Source organism: Setaria viridis, chromosome 3 (genome assembly GCF_005286985.2).
Source record: "Setaria viridis chromosome 3, Setaria_viridis_v4.0, whole genome shotgun sequence".
Classification (NCBI taxonomy): domain Eukaryota; kingdom Viridiplantae; phylum Streptophyta; class Magnoliopsida; order Poales; family Poaceae; genus Setaria; species Setaria viridis.
Window position 1 is genome coordinate 35,922,567 of NC_048265.2, and position 8,118 is coordinate 35,930,684.

The window sequence follows — 8,118 nt, forward strand, 5'->3', positions numbered from 1 at the left end:
AAGAAGGCAAGCCTCGGAGCATAACCCTGATTTCCAAATTATGCAATACTTATGTTACTTATATTTGTACATTAAATTCATAGGAGTTGCTTGAAACCCTAGTTGCATGCTCCTAGTACCCATGACTTGAATACTAGCATGTTAAGTCACGTAGTCGCCATGCTGAATAGGGACACGGTAAAAGTCAAGTGATTTGACTGACGGAGCCTGGTACTCTGTTCTGAGATGGTTGATGCCCTGTCTGTACTCATGACTTATGTTGGAATCATAAGGTTGACTGGCGGAGCTTGGTACTCTGTTATGAGATGGTTGATGCCTTGTTTGTATAGAGGAGAAACTGCTAAGGTCGAAACGTGTAGGAGTCTTGGTTAAGTTTTTGGACGTACTAAACACATGCTGAGAGGATGGGGAATCAGTAAGCCTAGTACCTGATTGAACCGGCGTGGACCTTTTCCCCACTCTCTCTGAAACTGGGTTCCCCTGATGCATCATGTGGTACAAGTGCGGCCATGGCACGACGTCATTTCGGAGATCGGTGGGGCCTTGTATCCAAGGGAAGTGGGCTTTGGACAAGCGTCGCTTGATGGGAACCGTTGATATATGTGAACCCGTCGTGGTACACATATGTCGTGTGTTTAGGTCCACCTTGCAAGGTTAAGAAATTCGATTTGAATCGTCTGCTTCTCACAGTTTGGGACTGCTTGACCACCTTTCCTGCATTGAGTAAGAAGGTGAACAAGGATGACACTTAATATTGATGCTTGATTAAATTGCTTGTTCTACCATGCTTGCTTAGAACATATGCTTACGTAGAATGGTTAATCAACTAGAACTTGATGCTAAAACTTGAAAGTAAGGATCTACTTTAGAAGCTTTTGGCAAAAATAAACCCCTCAGCCAAAAAGCCTCGCATGTATAGGAGTCGGTGGATTAGATACCACCTGACGGGTAAGTCTTTCGGAGTATTAGTATACTCAGCCTTGCTTGTGGCTATGTTTTTCAGGTAATGTTGATGTTGGTGACATGATTGCTAGTGTGACTTGGTCGTACCAGATCCCTCCAGGATGGACGGTCGAGTTGGACCCGTCCTCGGTGGGCGAGGACCGTGGTGATTGATATCATGGATGGCTTTACCATGATATCGTGTATCGACGTTAGAAATATCGTTTATTTCCACTGCTTTTGAACTCGAAAATACATTATGCATTTGAAACTCGGTTTGTAATAACTTAATTGGGACCTCTATAATATTCATCTGGATTGTTGTAATCTCTGGGCTCGTCGTCGTACGAGTATTGTATGCTTGTTTCAATCGGAAATACGTGGTTGTATTGGGTGAAACCCGACATACTACCATTATGATCCGCTTAAAGTGTCTGTTCGCATTTGAGGCGATGTTTAGCACACCTTAGCCGGGTTAATTTGGGTGGTTTTACCACACCCGCAAAGTGGTAGGCCCACATTTCAATCTCTGTGCGGGGTTCGCGAGGGGGTGAGGTGTGAAGGAGGTCGCGTCGGTTAGGTTTAAAGGACGGCAGTGAGAGTGTCACGTGGCGGCGAGGCAAAGGGGGCCCCGGACCTAGCGGCGCTTGCTGCTGCTCTTGCGCGCAATCTTGTGCTTGCGCGGAGCGCGTGTGTGCTCCGTGGTCCGCACCGACGTGGTACGATGGCTAGTCGTGACCTGGAAAGGCCACGGACAGGTGGGGCCGACGTGGGACCACCGACGAGACCGGTGTTAAGAGACGGTTAGTCTGGCTGCTATTGGTGAATTATTTTTAGGACGACACAGGAATATTTGCTAGGCAACTGACATGAGTACGTTTAAGAATTAATAAAAAGTATGGTATATTCCATAGATGTACGTGTCCATATGTATGCCTTCTTGGGATCAAATCGCGAGATGGCTTTTTCTATATCTATACCTTATCTATAAAGAGAGGACCGTTTCTGCCGTCCATTGACTTTCGTCGTCCAAAATTGCCAGGATCCGGTGCTGAGAGTCAAAAACCTAGAGGACCGTTTCTGCCGTCCATTGACTTTCGTCGTCCAAAACTGCCAGGATCCGGTGCTGAGAGTCAAAAACCATGTAAAATTCGCGACTAGAGTGCAAAAACGGAAAAAAACCGCTATTGATAGGTCCAAAACCGGAGAAAGCCGAGTTCTCACGGCAAAACGGCCGCCCAACTGAAAAACCACGTGCTGCGCGCCGGCCCACAGTGGGAGACGCTCATCCGGTCCTCCTGCGAGTGGACTGTGGACATCCCTCCGTCCCTGCGTAAGCAGATTTTTAGTTTACCCCTCTATCTTTCATCTATTCTTGATACTATTCCTTGAGTCTTTCTAAAATTGCACGTAGCCCCTCTAGTACATATATAGATATACTAAATCCGATCCATACATTGCATATCTAACCCTCAAAATTTATCATTTTCTCAAGCACTGTTCACTATATCTTGAGAAATTGTCTACTATCTCTTCACATCTATGATTTCATTTAAATTGATGCAAAATTTATTCTTATTCATAACCCACTAAAGTTTTTTGACGTTGTTCATTGTATCTTGAGAAATTTTCTAATATCTCTTCACATCTATGGTTTCATTTAAATTGACACGAATTGATTCTTGAATATTTGTATCAAAGTATATTTTATCCATGTTCCAAATTTCATGAAATACTAGAAATGCCCCTTCATTTGATAATTTCATATCCTTTCCATCCTAACTCCGTTTCAACGTGTACTGTTATGGTTGGCTTTATATAAACTATTTTTCATAGTATGATGTAAATGTTTAATGACTTTGTATTCTTTTTTTAGGTTCACCGTCATACACAACCGTCGGCGCCAACGTTGCTCTATTGTAGTTATTGAGGAAGGTGAAGGCATGCGATACAAATAAAGCTAGGGTTTTGGGGGGAGATTGGCATATTCGGTTTCTGATTGATACGGGTCTGGAATTGGGCATGTGGGGCTTTCTGTGTCGAGTTCATGAGGTTGAGCTAAGGTTGTCTTAACACATTATTATTAGATGGATTTTATTTTATTTAATAAAATCTAAACTCTGTGCTAGAAAAATGTAAACTTGTTATAAGCTTAATTAAATTAGTGGCGATGTTTGCTTCTCTACTACTGATTCAAGTTGCTTAATTTTCCTTAGAGTTCTAACACTATATGTTGAGATTTTTTACCTCCTTACTCCTCATTATTTACTTCAATATTGACCACATTTATTGGTTCGACTAGCCTGACCTCCCATAGCATCGCACGGGCACACTTAAACATTTAAACATATGGTAGGTTGCAATTAGGTACTCATATGGCGTAGAATTTGAACATTTAAACTAACAGAAAAAAATAAACTTCTCTCTCAGCAAGGGTGAGAAATGTTCCATACTTCATTGTCCGGTTTCTTCTTACTTATGGAGTATCATGTGTTATTTTTTGGGGGTATAGCTGATTTGAGATCATTGAATGAATTCTTGCAAGCGGCACCAAAGAATATCCCGGTACATTGTATATTCATTTTATTAGATTAGCAAATTCTATGAGATGTGATTGTGATCTTCACCCATAGCAACGCACAATCATGTTTGCTAGTAATATAAAAAAATTAGTCAGAAGTTGACCTTGCTTAATGGGATGCAGATGTTGGGGGTGGGAGTGGACTCGGACCTTTAGTGGTGTAGAAGTATTGATGTTTTTGGATGTGTTTGGTTACCTGGTTAACTATAGTCAATTTTTTAGAGCCAACTAGCTTACGTTTGGTTTCCTATTTAAACCGCTTAGCCAGGTTCTGTTAATGCAAGGAGGGAGACTTAGCCAAGCTTAGCTAGTATGAGAAAAATGATCGTCCTAGCAAGTCAGGCTTGCATAGCCGCCTGCTGTAAAGCGATTGAGTCATGTCACCTCCATGTGTCACTTTTCCAGAGCCAACTAGTTTACTTTTGGTTGCCTGTTTAAACCACTTAGCCAGGTTCTGTTAATGCAAGGAAGGAGACTTAGCCAAGCTTAGTACGAGAAAAATGACCATCCCAGCAAGTCAGGCTTGTATAGCCGTCTGCAGTAAAGCGATTGAGTCATGTCACCTCCATGTGGCACATCTCCTCCGTCTCCACCTTTGACATCACATTGTGCAACCCCACCTCACCACCGCCGGCAACCTTGCGCCTCACCCATGCGCACGGATAGCGGTGTCCCAAGCGGCGGCGCTCGCCCACACAGACGGTGGCGCCTCAAGTGGTAGCGCCCCCACTATCGATCCCCGAGCGGTGCCGCTCGCCCACACAAACAACGGCACCCGCGACGGCTCTCCCATGGACAAGCCTTGAGCGACAACAGAAGAAAGAAAAGGGAGGAAGAGCTTAGCGCTAGGGAGGAAGAAAGGGAGGTGACGAGCAGTAAACTCACCTCATGGAGCAAGTAGGTGACCTTATTCAAGCCAAGCTGCCCTAACAAATAAGAAGTGTCCAAGCAAGGCTAACTTTGTATAGGTAACCAAACATCGAGCAAATGCATTGCTTAAGCTAGGCTTAGGCAAGCCAGGCTAAGATTTCTAGCCAGGCAACCAAACACACCTTCAAATACAAGTTTAGTAAAGAACATGGTACACACCGGATAATATTTCATCTGTTCTTTGTATTGCTCTTGCATGAGGGTGACTCAAGGGTGTCCCTACTTGCACCACTAGAAGCTGGTGAAGTCAGCGACGGTGCGCCCCTCCCTGGTTGCAAGATTGCCTTCCCTAAGTCTCTCCTCCACGTCATTGGGGGTGGTTTCAGCTCACCCACAGCCAGATCCACCCCTCCTGCTCCGGACCTAATTTCCTCTTGTTTGGAGGGACGGCCCCTATTGTCATTGCTATTGGTAGTGTCATTGCCACCGATCACCTGTCACCACCACTGCCAGTCGTGCCCGTCATCACTTCTATCGTCTCTCGCCACGCCCTTTTGGGCAGATCTACACTCCTTGGTCTGCTCTTTGTGGCTGTTGTGGTGGGAGGCCACCACTGCCGGTGTAGGCTATCGCGCGCCATTCCATTGCCAAGGATTGCCGGTGTGGGCCACTGAGGCGGTGTGGTGGCACCTTCTTCCCCACATCAGGCCGGTTCGTGCCATGGTCATCATGCTCTTGCATTGTTCTTCTCTGACGACCATCGCTTCTACTCTAGGGAGGGCTCCCACCTCTTCTGTGTCCTGTGCGTGTGCGCCCTCATTGTTATAACTGCCCGCCGTCATCGTGTTGACTACTTGATTGAATTTTTGCTGATGGCTGTTTTGTGAAGTTGGGGTTTGAGGTGTCACGTGCAGAAAAAGCTCTGCCCGACATTTGACGGTGCTCACAGGCATAGTTTACTTTGCCGATGGCATTGTTGAGGTCACCCTATCTCCTTCATTTTGCTGGGTGAAAACTTGATCCAATTCTTGGATGGACAGACGACATTGACGTCTTTAGTAACTGACCTCCTTGGAGGCGGCACTTGCATAACCCTCCACACTCTATCTTTGGTGGCATACTTTATGGTTTAGGCGGTCTTTTTAAGTAGTCATGGTTTTTCTCATTGTCTAGGGTATCAATAGTGTTAGGTCATTTTTGTAGGTTGTGGTGTTGTGATTTTTTCCCCTTTATTCTTGTTCTTGTTACATTGCGCTTCGGGAACTCGCTGTAAACTGCATCTTTATGATTCTTTTCTTCTTAATAAAATGCGTGGCTTGGCATGTTCGGATATCATAAGATGACTCTCTGCATGGAGTTTAAAGATAACGGACACTACAATCTGATTTGTATTACTCTGATGGCTCAAATCGAAAATGGGCGTCTTAGATGAGGTTTACAGTTTAAAAACCATGCGCAACCATTGCTGGTCCAAAACAAATCTGCGGCTGAGTTTTCTTGAAAAGTGCAAGAGGCCCAACTGGTGTCAGCCTATCAAATTTGGCCTGTTTATGACTATGCTTCTGGGCTTTGCTCTAGTGAAGAGCGCACCACCCTGTGATACTCCCCCGTCCCACAGAGAGTATCATTTTAAATTTGTTCTAAGTCAAATCATCTGATGTTTGACCAAATTTATATAAAAATATATTAATGCTTTTGATATCTAACAAATTTTATTAAATTCGTTATGAAATATATTTTCATAGCACACCTATTTAGTATTATAAATATTAATACTCTTCATTGTAAACTTGGTCGAACTTAGAATAGTTTGACTTAGAACAAACCTAGAAGGACACTCTTTCTGGGACGGAGGGAGTACTTGTCTGGCATTCAAATGGCTAGGTCTTCTAGAACTATTTTGGCATTTAATAATTTTGTGGCGTCCCGCCCGCCTAGGGCCGGGCCCGCTTACACTTGGCAGCTCTCTAGGATATCAAGAATTCCCTCACAGACCAACACAAGTCAAAATCTGCGTACTTTGTCCTCACTCGTGCGCACCCGGGAAGAACCTCCCGGTCGATCACCCATCCCGAAATTGCTCCGGGCCAAGCACGCTTAACCCCGGAGTTCTTTGAGGATGAGCTTCCGGTGGTATGAGTATTCTATCAATCCTATTAAGCTTTGGGCCAGGATGTCACAAATTTGACACTCAATGCTATGTGTCATACTCTCCCTCCATCCCAAATTACAATTTGTTTTGGTTTTTCTAGACTTTGCTATGTATATAGACATTGCGTATATCTAGATGCATAGAAAAAGTTATGAATCTAGAAAAGTCAAAACGAATAGTATTTTGGAATGGAGGGGTAGTCGTTAGTTGCGTACTTGCGTACCTCACCAGGCATCCTTTAATTATTAGAAAAATGTTAAACTTTAAAACTTCCGACAAACAGCTTAGCTAAATTATGCTCCCTCGGTTTAAATATATGATGTTTTGAATTATTTTGCTTGTTCTAAGTCATATATTTAAAATGGAGGTAGTATGTCTTTCGTGTACAAAAGTCGATGATTATTCAATTATAGTTATATTCAAATGAAATTTAATATGATAGCAACTTTTATCACAACTAGTTCTAGTAATACGGAGTATATCACAAGAGAAATCAAAATAAAGGAAAAGTTCCGACGAGTTCCTAAAAAAGTGTGTTCTATATCCACTCAAGAAAAAGTATGTTCCATATTGATGGACGACGGATGCTTTTCTCTAGCGCAACAACATGAACAAACAGGTGGCACAGAGGCCGAAGATCGTCCCGAGCCAGAACGGCAACCCAAACATCTGGCTTCCAACGGCGAGGAAACTCCCATCATGCTCGGGCGGTCCGACCACGCCGTTGCCGTCACAGTACTCGCCGTGAAGGCCAGGGTTGCCGGCGAAGCTGGAGCAGGGGAACGTGGAGAACTGGCCACCGACGGGGACCAGGCCACGCAGCCTGTTGTAGGAGACGTCGAAGCACGACAGGAAGGTCAGCCTCGCGAGCGACGCCGGCATCTCTCCGGCGAGCTCGTTGTTCGACAGGTCAAGCGTCTCAAGGGCGCTCAGGGTCGCCAGCGTCGCCGGGATCGGCCCGGACAGCGCGTTCCAGCTCAGGTTCAGAATCTTCAGTGCCCGGAGGCCGCCGATCTCCGGCGGGATAACGCCGGTCAGGTCGTTCCCGCTCAGGTCCAGCGACGGCGGGATGTAGCGGTCGTACCAGAGCTGACCCCGGTCGACGTGCCAGTTGTACAGCAGCACGCCGTACTCGGACATGGACACCTGCGCGCACGGGGCGTCGTCGCCGGCGAGCGACCTCAGGCGCGCCAGGGAGAGCGGGATCTCCCCGGTCAGCGCGTTGTTCGAGAGGTCGATCCGGTAGAGCGAGTCGAAGCCGCCGAGCCACGGCGGGATCTCGCCGGCCAGCCGGTTCCACGACAGGTCCAGCACGCTCAGGCGGGCGCTGGCGCGCAGCCACGGCGGCACGGCGCCGCGGAGCGCGCAGTTGGCGATGCCGAGCAGCCGCAGGCTTGGGAACCCCCGGATGCCGGCGGCGGTGGCGGGCATCTCCTCGCCGTGGAAGCTGCTGGTGAGGATTAGGACGGCGAGGGCGCGGCACTCCTGGAGCGTCCGGAGCGCCTGCGCTATGCCGGCGACGCGGTTGATGCCGATGTTGAAGAAGGACAGCGCCTGCAGGCGCCGGAAAGCT